This window comes from Rana temporaria, chromosome 11 (assembly GCF_905171775.1).
Source record: "Rana temporaria chromosome 11, aRanTem1.1, whole genome shotgun sequence".
NCBI classification, from domain to species: Eukaryota; Metazoa; Chordata; class Amphibia; order Anura; family Ranidae; genus Rana; species Rana temporaria.
Genome location: NC_053499.1, coordinates 97,816,443 through 97,832,749, shown reverse-complemented (window position 1 = coordinate 97,832,749; position 16,307 = coordinate 97,816,443). Strand labels below are relative to the sequence as shown.

At 43.0% G+C, this 16,307-nt stretch overlaps 1 protein-coding gene across 16 annotated transcripts in view; it reads left to right on the top strand.

Moving 5' to 3' along the window:
• Positions 1 to 16,307, top strand: part of NRXN2 (neurexin 2) — a 2,907,124-nt gene that overhangs the window by 2,513,450 nt on the left and 377,367 nt on the right. The window lies entirely within an intron of this gene.

Here is a 16,307-nt window from a genome sequence, read left to right as displayed (position 1 = left end):
TTTTTTTTTATGAACAAGATTCCTTGTTCTAGGGTTTATATGTATGTTGCACTCCTACCACTTTGCATTCTTTCATAATTTTTGATAAAAATATTAAATACAAATTTCACATCCACTACAACTAAATTACCACTGAAAGAAAAACACGGTTAAGGCAAATAATTGATGTGTTGTCCCCTATATCCTTTAATAAAACAGTAGGGGCTATTGAAAATGTTTTTTTTTGCATTGTTCAACAAGAACAAGACAGTAACTCACATTTTCTTCAGTGTTTCCGCTGGTAAAACATGTGTGATATCTTGTAAGATGTTAAAGTATATTAAATGTATTGGATTATTTAGCATTCCTCATGAATTTGTTTTTCTAGGACAGGTAGACATGAGATGTGTTCCCTTTGGTTAGGTTACATTTTCAGCAGATATACTGTAGTTGTTCAAATATCACCCCCACCCAATTCTTTTAGCCTCTTGATTTAAATCGTTTCATATTGTATTGTATCTGGTTAACAGGATATTTTTTGAGGAATATAACTTTTACTGTAAATATATAAAAAACCTTGTGAGCCGCTATATTAATCTAGTGGAGCTGCCAGCACTAACCACACTTCCTAAGCATGTGAAATGAACAAAAAAAAAAAAAAAAAATAAGTGCAGCACTAAATAAAATCTAAGAATATTCCTAGATTGCATTAATGTAAACAATTCTAAATACATAAAAGTGCAATATGCAGATTTTACAAAGTGTCCATAAATAAATCAAACAATATAATTTATAATAAAGTGCAATGTGCAAATTTTTCATATAATGTCATTATATACAGTAAATCAAACAATAGTGAGAATATTGTGCCAGTCCATGATATCATTTGTAATTTAATCGATCTCTCCTCAATCATCCACCAATTTGTGTGTTGCTCATAATCCTTGTGCTCCCTCCACCTGTTGTGCCCTCACCTTATAGGCTTTTTAAATATGCCTTTTGAAATGATTAATCCTCTGGAATGCTCCTTGTAATATTCCTTCTCCTTATAAGCTGCCTGTGAACTCCAGTCACAACGATCACTTTAGGTATTGAGCCTCCTTACTGCTGCCCCGTGAACTCCAATCACATGTAAAGCAATCAGATCTTGCAATAGTGCTTAATCATTTTAAAATATTTTATTCAAAAAAGTCATAACCAATAAGCACTCACATTTAAAAAAACTTTAGCAGGCCTGTGTGTATTTAATTTGTACCAGTGGTGCTAGGACGAACGTACCACCTTTCAACCGACTCTGCAGCCCCGGCTGTCAGTGCTCCCTCCATCCGTTACACTCTGAGTAGTCCTTCCTAATTCCACGTTCGGCAGCCTCATACTAGTTTTGTCACGCCTTGTGACTTCATCTCCCCAAGGAAGGTAGAGGAGGGACAAAACTAGTAGGCAGGACCTAAGGGGCTGATAAATGTGGAACACAGGCCTGTTAAAAAAAATTTAATGTGAGTGCATATTGGTTATGACTTTTTTGAATAAAATATTTTAAAATGATAAAGCACTATTACAAGATCTGCTTGCTTTGTATGTGGTCGATGTGACTGGAGTTCATGGGCAGCAATAACGAGGCTCAATATCTAATGTGATCTCTGTGACTGGAGTTCACGGGCAGCTTATGAGGAGAAGGAGGAATAATCATTTCAAAAGGCATATTTAAAAACCATATAAGGTGAAGGCACAACTTGTGGAGGGAGCATAAGGATTATGAACAACACACAAATTGGTGGATGATTGAGGAGAAATTGATTCAATTACAAATTATATAATGGACTGGCACGATATTCTCACTATTGTTTGATTTATATAAGGACAATATATGAAAAATTTGCACATTGCACTTTAATAAAAATTATAAAGTTTGATTTATTTATGAACACTTTGTAAAATCTGCATATTGCACGTTTATGCATTTAGATTTGTTTACATTAATGCACCTTGTATCCCTCTAGAGATATTCTTTGATTTTATTTAGCGCTTATTTTGTTTTATAACTTTCACTGTGTTTAGGGTACTCATACTTTATATTTTTACAGGATTTACAGTATTTGCAGTGCTTTACAATACAACTCAAGACCAGATGTTTGGGGTTGGGGGGGGGGGGCTGCTTGTGGAAGCTGACAATCTGAAATGTAAAGGCAAGTAATTCAAATGGGAATAACTGTGTGGGAATGAAAATAAAAAATCAAGGCAGTTTGGGATAGAGCATTTTGTGGGATGGGAAAGGCTTTGTAGAAGTCCTAGAGGCAAAAATTGGAGGATTTGACGAGGGAGCTAGAGAGCATGAATATCATAAGTAGCAAAGAGAATGGTTTGAGTGATATAGATTTGTGATGTAGCTGGTGGCAGATTTGGGGATGGTTAATAAAACAATGTTTTTTTTTGCATGTTTATGAAAGATCACATATCTGAACAAAGTAGTAGAATACTGTACATTCATATATAAATTGAAAACATTGCTTATAAAAAAAAAACTTTGCCTTGAACTTGACAAAAGACCAAGTTGGCCTAATAATGAGCCCTGCAAGAAATATATGTTTATTTTTCTCAAGCTCATTCACCACAGCAATCTACCACTGCTTCCCTGAAAATGTATTTGCAAGTTTCAAAAATCAAAACTTGATCAAGGCTATTTGTTTTTCCTGTCACGCCTACATAAGCATATTTAAGCCTTTTAATTTGTGGCTCCATTAATGAGTGCAACATTGTGAGAAGCTAGAAAACTGTCATATTTTCGCCCATACACTATAAGGAAGTGAGGAAATAAAGTGATTTGTGCTGTCAAGTGATTTAGGTAATTTGCCTAGCCCAAGAAAAATACAGGTTTGCCATGAAGAGCAAAAGTTAGAGAAACTTGTACTATTACAAGAAAAACAACTGGATCCTAAAAGGAGCAGAGATCATGCTCGGGGGAACATTATAGCCAATTATCTTCAGGTTTCCTTCCCCAGTTTACCACCAACTGTTCCACTCATTTTACTGGATCTATGGAAATCTTAAAGCGGTTCTCCACCCTAAAGTGGAGTCCCGCTGATCGGAACCCGCCCCCCCTCCGGTGTCACATTTGACACCTTTCAGGGGGGAGGGGGGAGGGGGGTGCAGATACCTGTCTAAAGACAGGTATTTGCACCCACTTCCGGCCACACGCTACGGGCGAAAGACGGGTTTTTCTGACTTCCCGTCTGTCGCCCGTTGTGTGCTGGGAACACTCGACTCCCAGCACACAGCGTGTGAGCCAATCGGCGGGCGCAGCGCGACTCGCGCATGCGCCGTAGGGAACCGGGCAGTGAAGCCGCAGCGCTTCACTTCCTGGTTCCCTCAGCGTGGATGGCGGGGGGAGCAGCAGAGAGACGAGCGATCGCTCGTGCTCTGCTGCGATCAGCGCTGGACTCCAGGACAGGTAAGTGTCCTAATATTAAAAGTCAGCAGCTGCAGTATTTGTAGCTGCTGGCTTTTAATATTATTTTCCCGTGGCACATCCGCTTTAAGGGTATCAAGGTAAGCTGATGATTAACCACTTCCCGCCCAAGGACGTCATATGACGTCCTGGACTTTCAGTGGGGATATCTGAATGATGCCTGCAGCTACAGGCATCATTCAGATATCCATCTCTTCAGCCGGCGAATCCCTGCACCATAAGAATGATCATAGCGGCTGTTCCGCCGCTTGATCGTTCTTATAGGCGGCGCCATTGGCGCCGCCATCCGGTGCTTCTCCGGGCTCTCCTTTGCCATCGGAGACCCGGAGAAACGATCCGCCGGCGTCCAATGGAAACCATAGAGTAGACTGGTGACCAGATGGTCACCAGTCATCTCTATGATCGTCGGAGGCCCGGGCGCGATGTTATAACGTCACGCTTGGGTCCTGGAATGTAAACACAGCCGCAATCGCGGCTGAAAGCATTAGATCTGTGAATTTTTTTTCACGATCTAATGCTTTCCAGCCTGGAGGAGAGATGTGGGGTCTTATTGACCCCGCATCTCTCCATAAAGAGTACCTGTCACGAACATTCCTATTACAAGGGATGTTTACATTCCTTGTAATAGGAATAAAAGTGATAAAAAAAAAATGACAAAAAAAGTGTGAAAATAAAAGAAATTGAGTAAAATAAAATAAAAAAATAATAAAAAAAATGTTTTAAACGCCCCTATCCCCGGTAGCTCGCATTTAGAAGCGAACACGCGCGTAAGTCCCGCCCACATATGTAAACGCAGTTTAAACCACAGATGTGAGGTATCGCCACGTGCGTTAGAGCGCCAGCAACAATTATAGCACTAGACCTACTCTGTAACTCTAAATTTTTAACTTGTAAAAAAAAAATAAGCAATGCCTATGGAGATTTTTAAGTACTGACGTTTGGCGCCATTCCATGAGTGTGCGCAATTTTGAAGCGTGACATGTTAGGTATCTATTTACTCGGCGTAACTTCATCTTTCACATTATACAAAAAAATTGGGCTAACTTTACTGTTTTGTTATTTTTTAATTCACAAAACAGTTTTTTTCCCCAAAAAAAGGCATTTGAAAACTTATTGCGCAAATACTGTGCGAGATAAAAAGTTGCAATGGCCGGCATTTTATTCCCTAGGGTGTCTGCTAAAAAAACATATACAGTGTTTGGGGGTTCTGAGTAATTTTCTAACAAAAAAATTATGATTTATGCATGTAGGAGAGAAGTGCCAAAATAGGCCCAGTATGGAAGTGGTTAAAGAAAACAAAGGATTAATAAAACTTAGTATTGTAGTTTTTAAGTGCATAATAAGAAATCACAGGGCCCCATAACAAAAAGGGCATAGTGCGATCTTTATTTGCGCCCCCTTAGGGTTGGTGGTCAGAGGTGGGCACAGGATAATGTACCCCTTTTTTGAACACCTTAACATTGGTGGTCGGAGATGGACAGCCTCTAATGAATCTCTCTAAGGCTGTGGCCATGCATTATGCAATTTTCTTTCCTTAAACCACAGTTGAAGAAAAGAAACTTGCTTGATTCCCTCCTGCTGTATTCTGCTGTATTCCCTTCCCTCCCATTGTATTCTGACAGTGGGAGGTTTCCCCACCATTAGAATGCAATGATCACTGCTACCAGCTATAGTCAGCAGTAGTAATCAAACAAAACAAAAAAAAGACCAAACAAAACGACTTCAGTATGACCAGCCTGCCCATATATGGTTCAAAATGTGTCCAGTGCCTGCTAAACCAGATACATTTTGATTTGGTGTAAAAACTAAGTAAGCATACCCCACTATAAATGTGTTTTACAGGGTTGAATTAAGCTTTAAAGTGAATTTAAAGTTCAAATTAATATTTGTAAAATAATATGATACACATAACAATACATTTAAAATCAGTCTTTGCAAAAAATTCCCAAGCAGTGCTGAGACACAGCAGAGTGTATATGTGTGCATATAGTAATCTCTACAAAATCTTTTGCTGTCCAGTCAAAACTAGAAGACCGTACTCAAAAGGATTGCTGGAAAATTCCTACGCAAGGTTGAAGCAAGAGCTATGATAAAAAAAAGGGGGCAGGTCTTCAATTCCTCTTTCTCAGAGATCTCCTGCAGTAGGCATTCAATGGTATACATTGTTATGCATACCTTGTACAAGTATGCATTTGCATTCTATTTTTACCATGATGATAAATACAACTTTTTAAGCTCACTGATTGTGCAGTATGCTTATCTAATTACTATACTAGATATTTTCAGACAGCTGTATACACTTTCAGTAAATGCAAGCACCCTTTGTAAATATAATTGGAATATTCAAATGTATTTACTTGTTATACATTTCCTAACAAGTTGTAGCAGACAGTCTTAGGCCCCATACACATGATAGAATCCATCCGCTGAAAAATCCCAGCGAATGGGTTTCAGCGGATAGATCCTATGGTGTGTACACTCCAGCGGATCTTTTTCCGCGGATATTTATCCCCTGGGATGGATTCCAGCAGATAAATATTTGCTGACATGCTAAACAAATCTATCCGCTGGAATCCATCCCAACGGATGGATCCGCTGGTCTGTATAGACTCACTGGATCCATCCGTCCGAAGGGATCCCCCACATGCGTCGTAATGATTCGACGCATGCGTGGAATTCCTTATATGACAGCGTCGCGCACGTCGCCGCGTCACGTCATCGCCAGAGGATTTCGGCGCGGATTTCAATGCGATGGTGAGTACACTCCATCGCATGGAAATCCGCTGAAATCCTCGAGAGGATTTATCCGCGGAAACGGTCCGCTGGACCGTATTCGCGGATAAATCCTCTCGTGTGTATGGGGCCTAAAATGATGACTGCTTTCCACACCTGCAGAGATGGCTACTCAAAGATTGACTTTTGTTTAAGAGGTTGCACTGCATCCGAACAGCCAGCATGGGAGATTTATTGTTCTGTGGTGTTTAGCATTTAAAGAGGAATCAATTGATATGTCTTAATCGGCCTCAAACTGAATGAGAGAAATTCTATTGTGTGCAGCTAGCTTAAGCTGAAGTGGTTGGAACAGTGCTTCTCAACCCCTCAAATAGCAATGAGTGATCTTTCAATGAGGGTGAATTGGATGAATATTGTAAGTGAGCAAATTATACACTGAATGTGTTCACCTGGCCTACAAGTCACAAAGCAAATGCAGGAGCTGAAAGGGCTTTTGTTGTGCCCTTGGTAAGACCAGGTTCCTGGGCATATTTCAGAATCTCTCTTCCCTGCCTGTGTACGAAATCATGCCCATGTGTTGTTTTCTTTTATCTAAAAAGACATTCTAACCAGAGACATTTAAAAAGCTGCCAAGGCAAAAAAGTGCTTGGTGTATTTGGCTGACTATAACAAGAAAGAATTTAAAAGTAGAGATCACAAGGGTCTTGCTTTCCATTGAGATTGTAGCAGCAGTTTATTATACCACTGAAACAACACAGTATTAAAAGTAAGCAGCATTATTTTATTTCCACCAGTACAAAAGGTACATGAAGGAACTAGGATGGGCTATACAGTATATACTGGCACCATGTCCTGATTATCCCAAAAACTTAAATATTTTTCAATAGAATATGTAGAATATGTTTTAGAACAAGGGAATAACAACTAAGCATGGATATGGTGTAGCTCTGTGGGCTAGTTACCTCCCCCACAATTTCTCCCCTTTAACTTTTCAGACAAGTTTACATACATTGTTTTCCCCTCCCTTCCATCCCAGTCAATCTTTGAATGTGCCCCTGCGCTCGCCCTGAGGTGTACATGGCATAGCTGTTGTCTGTACATGACTCTGAATTCCGAGTGTGATGAGTATTATATCCGGACATCTTTAATAGATTATGCTTTTTATGTAAGACAATATCTGAAAATAATACCATGTATTCTAAAATATTTTCTTTCATCATGCATATTTATATAGTTATTGTATCCACCCAAATCCTCCTAAGGAAGGGGTCATATACTGTAAAATGTATCAAGGAAAGCCAGGATCCCTGTGACACAGACTAATGTGTTGTGAGAGTCCCTCCCACTATGTAAATAGGTTTAAAAAGGGGGGACAAGAAAAAAGGGGTACAAAACTAGGTAACCAAGAATCTGACTTTTAAGGCACAGTAAACAATGAGAATTTTTTTTAAAAATTACAATATTGAAAAAGTACATGGTATATAGAAAACATAAAGAAAAGGATTAATAAACATATATATATTATGATGAATGATATATAGTGTACCCTTGTGAGTCAATGCATTTCGCTGTTAAGGTTCGTCAGGACACATTCAAGGTTCGTTGGTGGCAAGAAAGAGAACGGGTCTCACTATCTAGAGTAAAACATATGTGTTTATAATTGTGTAGCACTTACCCCTGAAGGAACTGCTGGTTTGTTTTGGATGGCATGTTACCTTATGTTTTCTCCGCCGTCTAGGGTGCTTGATGAGAGTTGTAGTAAATGGAATGTCCACACAACCTGTGTCTTTTCTGTGCTTTTATTACCCAGCCGGGTAAAAACAGTAGCACTTGGTGAAAAGATAGTAGAAATGGAGAATAACAGATTCAGGTGTGTGTAGATAGGAAACAGTCCTGCTTCCAACAACAACTTCTATTCCACCACTCCAGCCAGAGTGGGTATAGCGCACCTGGACAGGGCTCTCTCACCAACCTGGCAGCCAGAATGTCACTCGGAAATTGGGGTTAAGTCTCTGCCACAGACCCTCCCAATGGTTGAAAATAATGGAGATAATAGTGGTCCGGAATCCTCCTTAACAGATTCAGCACCCAGGTCTCCTTCAGGTAGTTTTAGTTAGGTTACAGACTGATAGGCGACCAACGTCCAGCCTCTCTCAGTGCCCGGTTTTCCTGGTCCTCAATGGATGGTCAGGCCCCTCTTGGAACACCAGCCTCTCTTGGCGCTCCTCAGGCAGACTCTCCACCGAACAGGTTCCTCTAACAGGACTGATAGCTCAGGACCTCATCAGATTGGGGACCCAGTCGCTCACTGGGCCCCGGCGGTAGATCAGATGCTTCGGGCCAGCGTGGTCCCGGAACCAGGATCACTGCATAGCACGCACACCCCAACCCAGAAGGCCATTATGCTGGAGTGCCGTGGTATGGCTACTCTGAAGGTGGGCGCCACATGGGAAGAAGACCCAGAAAAATGGCATCTGCCCCATAAATACCCCTCCCCAGCATACCCAGCGAGGAAACCTCCTCCTGATAGGCTGCCGGGAAGAAGCATCCAAGTCCTTGGCTTCACTGCTGCCACCTGTCGGCCTGGGGTGTTATCAGCACCCCAGAAACGACAGCATGAACCCACAGCACAGCCAAAGCTGGGACCGAGGCTCCAAATTTTAAAAATTAACCTGGTCAGAGTCACATAACTCTCTGACCCCCTCTAAATTTACACTAGCACCGGTTCTGAAAAGTAACCAGGTGCTACAATTATAATAACGATAACACACATCTTTAAAAAGCCCTGTTCTGTCCAGCCGAAAAACATGGCACACACATACAAAAACGGAGATACCTTGCAGGAGAAACAGCCATGTTCACAAGATTCCAAAAACAGGGGTTCTATCCAAAAAGGCTAGCTCCAGTAGTGTTTGTTTGTTTATTTATAGATTTTCAAATCAGACAAAGTAATTATATAATCCAGACATTTGAATGACAAAGAGTGTAAGAAATGAACAGTCACACTTTTAGCAGGGAACATACAAGTCTGGTCACATACAGGATAATTACCGTATTTATCTTCGTATAGCGCACCCCGGCGTATAGCGCGCACCCCCAACCTGGAAGGGAAATTTCCTGAAAAAAATAAAATACTTACGGTTTCAATGCCCCTCGTCGGTGTCTTGCCCGGCGTCCATCGGCGGCCTCGGTGGTGTCCTCCCTGCTTCTCCCGCGCTGTTTCTGAGCCGATCCCCGCTTCCCGCACTGTGTTTGAACGCCGCCGCCGACATATACCGAGCGCAGTACACTCTGGCACGCTCGGCTCCTCTCGCATAAATTCTAGGAGGCGGCACAGGGCGTGAATGCGAGCGGAGCCGAGCCTGGCCGAGTGTACCTGAGTGTACTGCGCTCGGTATATGTTGGCAGCGGCGTTCAAACACAGCGCGGGAAAATTGTGCAAAAGTGGCAGGAGAGGTAGCTCCAGCATTGAGGAATCACTCGTTTGGCTGCCAGTAAAAGAAAAGCCATCAGTTTGCAGAGATTTTTGGGAGAGCTAGGCCTAATAACATATATAGAGGTTTAAAGGGGGCGCTTATCTCCGGGGTATTCTCCAGGAGATCATGAACCTGTGACCAAAAGGGAATTATTATAGGACAATCCCAAAAAATGCGAAAATGGGTACCCACAGAGGAGCCACATCTCCAACAATGGCTATATGGGGTCAGTTTATGCGCTGCTAGGAATTCGGTGGTTCTGTACCAGAACATAAGTATTTTATACGTGGTTTCTTTCTGGGCCACACATCTACAGACCCTGGAGGCAGCATCCCAAGTTCGTCTCCAATCTCCCAATGAGATAGGCTTATGCAATATGTGGGACCACTTCCTCATGTATGAATGGGTGTGTTTGGAGAGGGGAAGAGCTGAATGTAAGGTTTTGTAGATAGCGGAAATCTGGTGGAGTTCGTGAGGACCTCTAGAACACTTCAAAGTCAGTAAGGGTCAATTGCAGGGACCTGGAAGCTAAAAAATGCCTAATCTGAAAGAAAAGGGTTTTCGGAATCTTATGCTTCGATTGTAGGTCAGAGAAAGATACAAATGTATGCGTCACTGGATGTACTAGGTGGCGTAGTTGGAATATGTTCCCTTGGGTGCAGGGCAGCATAGAATCGTAGGATAAACTATCAGGGATTTCCGGGTTGAAGAGAATGTTTATTAGGGGTGGGCAAGGAGATGATAAAGACAATTTACTAAAACAACGCCTCCAAATTAAAAGAGTAAATAGTATAGGGTTCAGACAGATCTTTCGTAATTGAGGAGTAAATTTATCGGACGAGGGTGGGCAGGGACTGTAATTCCTATCTCTATTTCAGACCATCGATTTGGGGCAAATCTAGACGTCCAGGAAGTTATAGTTTTTAAGTGAGTAGCATAGTAATATTTAAATATATCAGGAGCCCCTAGGCCACCCTGTGAGTGGGGGGTCATGAGGACTGAACCGGCCACCCTATTGGAAGCGTTATTCCAGATAAAGTTTAGAAAGTTCCTATGTAGTGACTTCAATTGAGTCTTTGGGATCAGTACCGGGAGAGTTTCTAAGAAATATAATAGTTTGGGGAGTATGGACATTTTAAGAACAATTATCCTCCCAATGAGAGATAAAGGGAGCTTTGTCCATAACTTCAGTAATCTATTTATTTCTATAAATAAAGGAGGAAAATTAACCTGGTATAGTGTAGAATAGAGGGTGGACAAGCAGACCCTGAGATATTGCACGGAGTGGGTGCACCAGTGATATTTGAAGTTGCCTTGTAGAGAGGCAAGTGCATCTGCCGGACATTTATAGGGAGGGCCTCCGTTTTGGTCAGGTTAATTTTAAACGCTGAAAGGCTGCTAAATCATTCTAGAGTTACATGGGGGGAAGGAAGGGAAATATGTGGGCGAGTGACCGTTAACTATTGTCATCTGCAAAGAGTGACAGTTTGTACTCCTCCTGTCTCAGCGCCACCCATCGTATGTCTGGATGAGACCTGATAGCTGCAGCCAGAGGTTCGAGATTCAAAATAAATAGCAGAGGAGACAAGGGGCAGCCCTGTCTGGTACCATTACTCAGGGGAAATGGCGGTGAGACACAGGAAGCCAACCAAACCTGGGAAGTGGGTGTAGAGTACAGCGCTTTCAAAGCTTGCAAGAATGGACCCGAAAAAACATATTTCATCAAGGCGGCAAACATAAAGGACCAGTTTAGACGGTCAAAAGCTTTCTGCGCGTCTAAGCTTAACACAATAGCAGGTCTCTTGGTTAAAAGATAAATAAGATCAATGGTTCATTTTGTGTTGTCCCTAGCGTGTCTGGTAGGGACAAATCCGACCTGATCCCTATGTATCAAAGATGGGAGAAGGAGGGAAAATCTATTTGCCAATATTTTAGTGAATATTTTATAGTCGGAATTCAAGAGGGCCAAGGGGAGGTAATTGTCAGGTATTGATGGGTCCTTGTCCAGTTTCGGGATGACCGTTATATATGCATGTAGGAATTGAGATCAGGGTACATTCCCTTTCATCAGAGATGCAAATAGAGTTACCATATGGGGCAGCAACACCAGGAGAAATTTATTATAATAGGAGTAAAGGCGTCCATCAGGGCCTGGAGAATTATGAGATGGGAGTTCTTTAATGACTGTGGAGATCTCCTCAGCTGTGATCTGTGCATTAAGTCCAGAACGGTCGTCTGAGGACAACTTGGGTAAATTAAGAGTCAACAAAGGCGTCAAATTTCTCAAATTGGGACCCTGAGTCTGTAGATAGGCAGTTATACAAGTCTTGATAAAAATGTTCAAACACTTTAGTCATAACCCGAGGGCAATAAGTGGGAACCCCGTCTGGCTGTAGAATGAAATCGGGTAAAGAGGCATGGGGCAAGGTTTTAATCTATTGACCAACATTCTGTGAGGTTTATTGGCAATTTTTGCTTCGACCAAAACATAGATTTAGCAATTCTGTTCAGATCTAAGGATTTGATGCGGTTTCTCAGTAAGGTCACAATGCGGAGGCGGTTCACCGTGGGAAAACTAAGAAGATTCTTCTCAGCTTTAGTTAATTCAGCTAGTAGAGTTGTGCGTTGAAGAGCACAATCTTTTTTAAGGCGAGATCCAGCGGCAATACATTCACCCCTGAAAAAAGCCTTGTGAGCTTCCCACAGGGTAGAGACCTCAGACACCGAGCCCTCGTTAAGTTGAAAAAATGTGATCAATTGGTGTTGTAGGTGTAATTGAACTGCAGGGGTACTGAGAAGGGACTCATTAAGACCCCAGTGACACGTTCTAGGTGTTGGTGCAGACAAAGGGAGCTCAAATGAAATGGGCGCATGGTAGACCATGTAATCGGATGGACGTTAGAGTCAGTTAAATAGGATAGCAGTGGAGCTGTAATGAAAAAATTATCTAATCTCATGTATAATTTGCATGAGGGCAAAAGAAAGGTAAATTGTCTGGCGGTTGGATGTTTTACCCTCCAAGCGTCAAACAAGTTGTGAGTGTTTATGTCCACTTCATAGATTTGAGCAGCAACTTTGCAGCTTTATTTTCAGCCTTGACCTATTATATACACATTCAGTGCACACACCTGGCAAGCGCCAGAGATTCACTTTTTATTTCAAGTTATGAGCTCTGATTATCTTTCGGAATGAGGTAGAAGATTTCTGTACCTGACCAGGGGGAGCTTTGTGAAACAAGGAAAATGTATCCCTGGAAGTTGAAATCCCCCCCAATAATCATTTTCGTCGAGAAACCCAATCTGTCCCGAGTTGGGAGCATATACGTTTGCTAGAGTAAAAGACGTGTTCATGTGATCACAGCTCAAGAGGATAAAGCTGCCATGGGGATCTAAGAATGAGGATTTGACACGTATGGCAGAGGAACATTTGAAGAGAATAGCCATTCCGGCCTTACCGGAGGGATCAGAGGCTACAAATGTGTTAGGAAAGTGTTTAGATGCAAATTTGAATGAACCATCAGCCTTAAAGTGTGTCTCTTGAACCATGATCACGTCAGCATTGAAGGACTTGAACTCCTTCAACGCCAGCCAAAGTTTACGGATTGGAGCCCAAGCCCTTAACATTGTAAGAAAGTATACTAATAGCCATTCCTAAGCACTATAACCATATCTCGCATTACATACAAAAATCATATACTCAGCAGAGAACATGATGTAGAAAAACTGGTGAGTAAGGTGAGATGTATAAACAGGAATAATTGGCACAAAGTAGTGGAAACACAGCCGTGTTTCTTAAACGGATCAAAAAAAGGCCCTAAAAAAATTAAATAAAGAACAAAAATAGAAACATGAGCAATACATGGAAGTTCCAAGAACACTTGGGATGGAAGTCAAAGGTCGAAACTGACCATAGGATCGACACTATATGCAAAAAAAAATCGTTAGAGAAAAGGAAAAAAACAGCAAAAAAAATATACCTTTCAGGCATTAAGCCAGATGGGGGCATGTCAGCCCGCAGGATCCAACTTACCGGCCTCAGTCCCTTCCAAGAAAACTATAATTAAAAATAATCAGGAAATACTCAACAAGCAATTGTTCAGGGGGTAAAAACCCCAGCTGTATGGAACAAAAAAAAGGAAAATTAGATCTGGTGATCAAAACAATCAGACACAAAGGTGGGGATCAGGATCTCTGTGTAGAAGAGCAGCATACAAATGATTCAAAAAAAGAAAAAAAGGCAAAGTCAGGTGGGACCTTGGATGATGTAGTCCTTTGAGGGGTGAAGACAGCATTCCGAGATCACTAGCGAACCAGGGTCCATATCTTGTCTGGGGTAGAAAGAGGTCTGGGCATCGAAGGTTGTGCCTGTAGGTCTTTATCTGGGATTGGAGGGAGACCCAGGTTCCGGATAAAAGAATCACATTCCTCAAGACCCCTCATGGAATGCTGCAAGCCATCTTTGGTTACTGTTAAGCGAAATGGAAAGCCCCAACAGTATGGGGTTTGGTGACGCTGTAGGTGGGCCGTGACAGGCCTCAGTGCGTGACGTTTAGCTAGGGTAATGAGGGATAGATCACTAAAAAGTTGAATCTGTACCTTTAAATTCAATTCTTGATCTGTTGCGGGTGATGAAGGTCAAAGCTTCTTTACTTTCATAAAAGTGGAAACAAACAATGATGTCTCTGGGATTGGCCCCCTGAGGAGGTTTAGGGGCCAGCGATCTGTGCGCCCTATCAAGGCACCAATCTATATCAGGGATACCTGGTGCTAGATAAATAAATAAATAAAGCCAGCAGATAGGGCCGAATTTCCTTATCAGGAATTGACTCAGGGACCCCACGGATCCATAGGTTCTGTCGGCGTTCTCTATTCTCAAGGTCCTCTTGTTGCATTTGAAGCTGCGACACAGCGTTTTTAAGGGTAGCATTTTCATCTTCCAAAGCATGGACATATTGGACCATATCATCAAATTTAGTCTCAAGATTATCAGTGCGTTTCCCCAAGTGATCTAAGTTTGTGTTCTCATTTATTTACCTCCTTAGCGATGTTGTTGGTGAGGTTTTGCAGCAAAGCCTGCAGCTTTTGTTCGAGCACCTTCTCCGTCAACGGCGCCGCCTTCGCTGGTAGATTAGGAGCTTGTGGCTGGGATGCAGGCTGTTCAGTAAAGAGAGAAGGATCGACCAGCGGGAGTGCGTCGGGCAGATCCAAAATGTCAGCCGAAGTTCCAGAGGCTGGGGATTGAGGCCTAAGCTCAAAGTGGTCCATGAGAGGAGAGGGCTGGATTGCGGCCTGCGACGTAGGTTTCTTGTAAATGCGACGTTGGTCCCCGACCTTCCCCATATAAAATGTTCGTGGGGTAGCTGAGCAGCTCCTGGAGCTAGTGGGATGGCTCCCGGGGCTGTAGAAGATAGCGTTGTGGAGCGGGAGCCATGGAAGGACAAAGTGAGGCCGGAGTTCTAGTCCTAAGCATCCGCCATTTAACGGGCCATAAATGCAACCCCCCGGTCTCTAGTCTTTTGTTAAGTGCATCATTTAGTTGAGAGAGTGACTTCATTAATAGCTGCGTGGAGAGGTTAGTACAGTGTTACTGTTATAAGGGCCGAGGACAGAGGGTATCAGTCCAGGGAGCCTTCTATGTCCTTTAAGGGGGATTCCAGGCATCAGGGAGGTCAAAAACAGGTGTAAATACGAGCCCTGGGTGCACCAAGATGACCACCGTCTTCCAGGACTAGGCTGAAGCCACAGTCTTACCTACAATGGCCGTCCAGCGGAGGGGCGTCTCTTCCTCTCTGCCACCGCTCCCCTCCCATTGTCCAGAACTAGATCCCCCTCTGCTGTAAGGGTGGTAGGGCTCCTCCAAGGGCAGTAACACAGGGGGGGTGTCAAAAGGGGTGGGTGAGTGTCCTGTTGAGCGATGTACCCGCTAGGATGACTTCCGATGCCTCAAGATGGTGTCAGACTGCAGGGTTGTGGAGCCGATCAACCGGAATCTCCTTGTGACCTCCCGTAGGTGCGGACCTGTCCTGGCACGTCTAGAAATGTTGCCGCCGGTGAGGGATGGTGAAGCAAGTGCTCGTCCCGTGGATCGCTGAACCCAGATTGAGGGGGAGCAGGAGGCTCCGTAGGCCTCAAGATGGCGGTGGGCCTCGGCCTAGAGGAACTATCCGCGGGCCTGGCGGAATGTCAACCGGTCAGGCTCCGCCAATCGGGCCAGAGCTGGGATAGGGAAAGCCCAGGTATGTGCAAAGCCATTTGGAGGTTGAATAGTGCAAAGTTGTGCAGTGGATGGCAGCGGATTGAGGCCTTCTCAGCGGAGCTCTGCACAGGCATGTATGCCTCGGTGCTCGTCCGGACACACCCCCTTAGCTCCCGTAGTTCTATCAACAGATAATCATAAGGGCCAGCTATAGCAATCAATACAAAACCAAAAATGGGCCCAGAGAATGGTAATATATATATTGGGGTTAGACAAGTATACCAAAAGTAAAATACCTTCTAGCTCATATATAAGCGAATCCTCGCACATGGTGTTCCAAAAGGAGTTTAAAATAAAAATCCAGATCAGCGAAGACAGGGAGGGATGGATATGAACAGGTAGCCGGAATAAGGGTTAAATATAATCCTCAGGTCCAAAGTATTTCACTGAATATATAG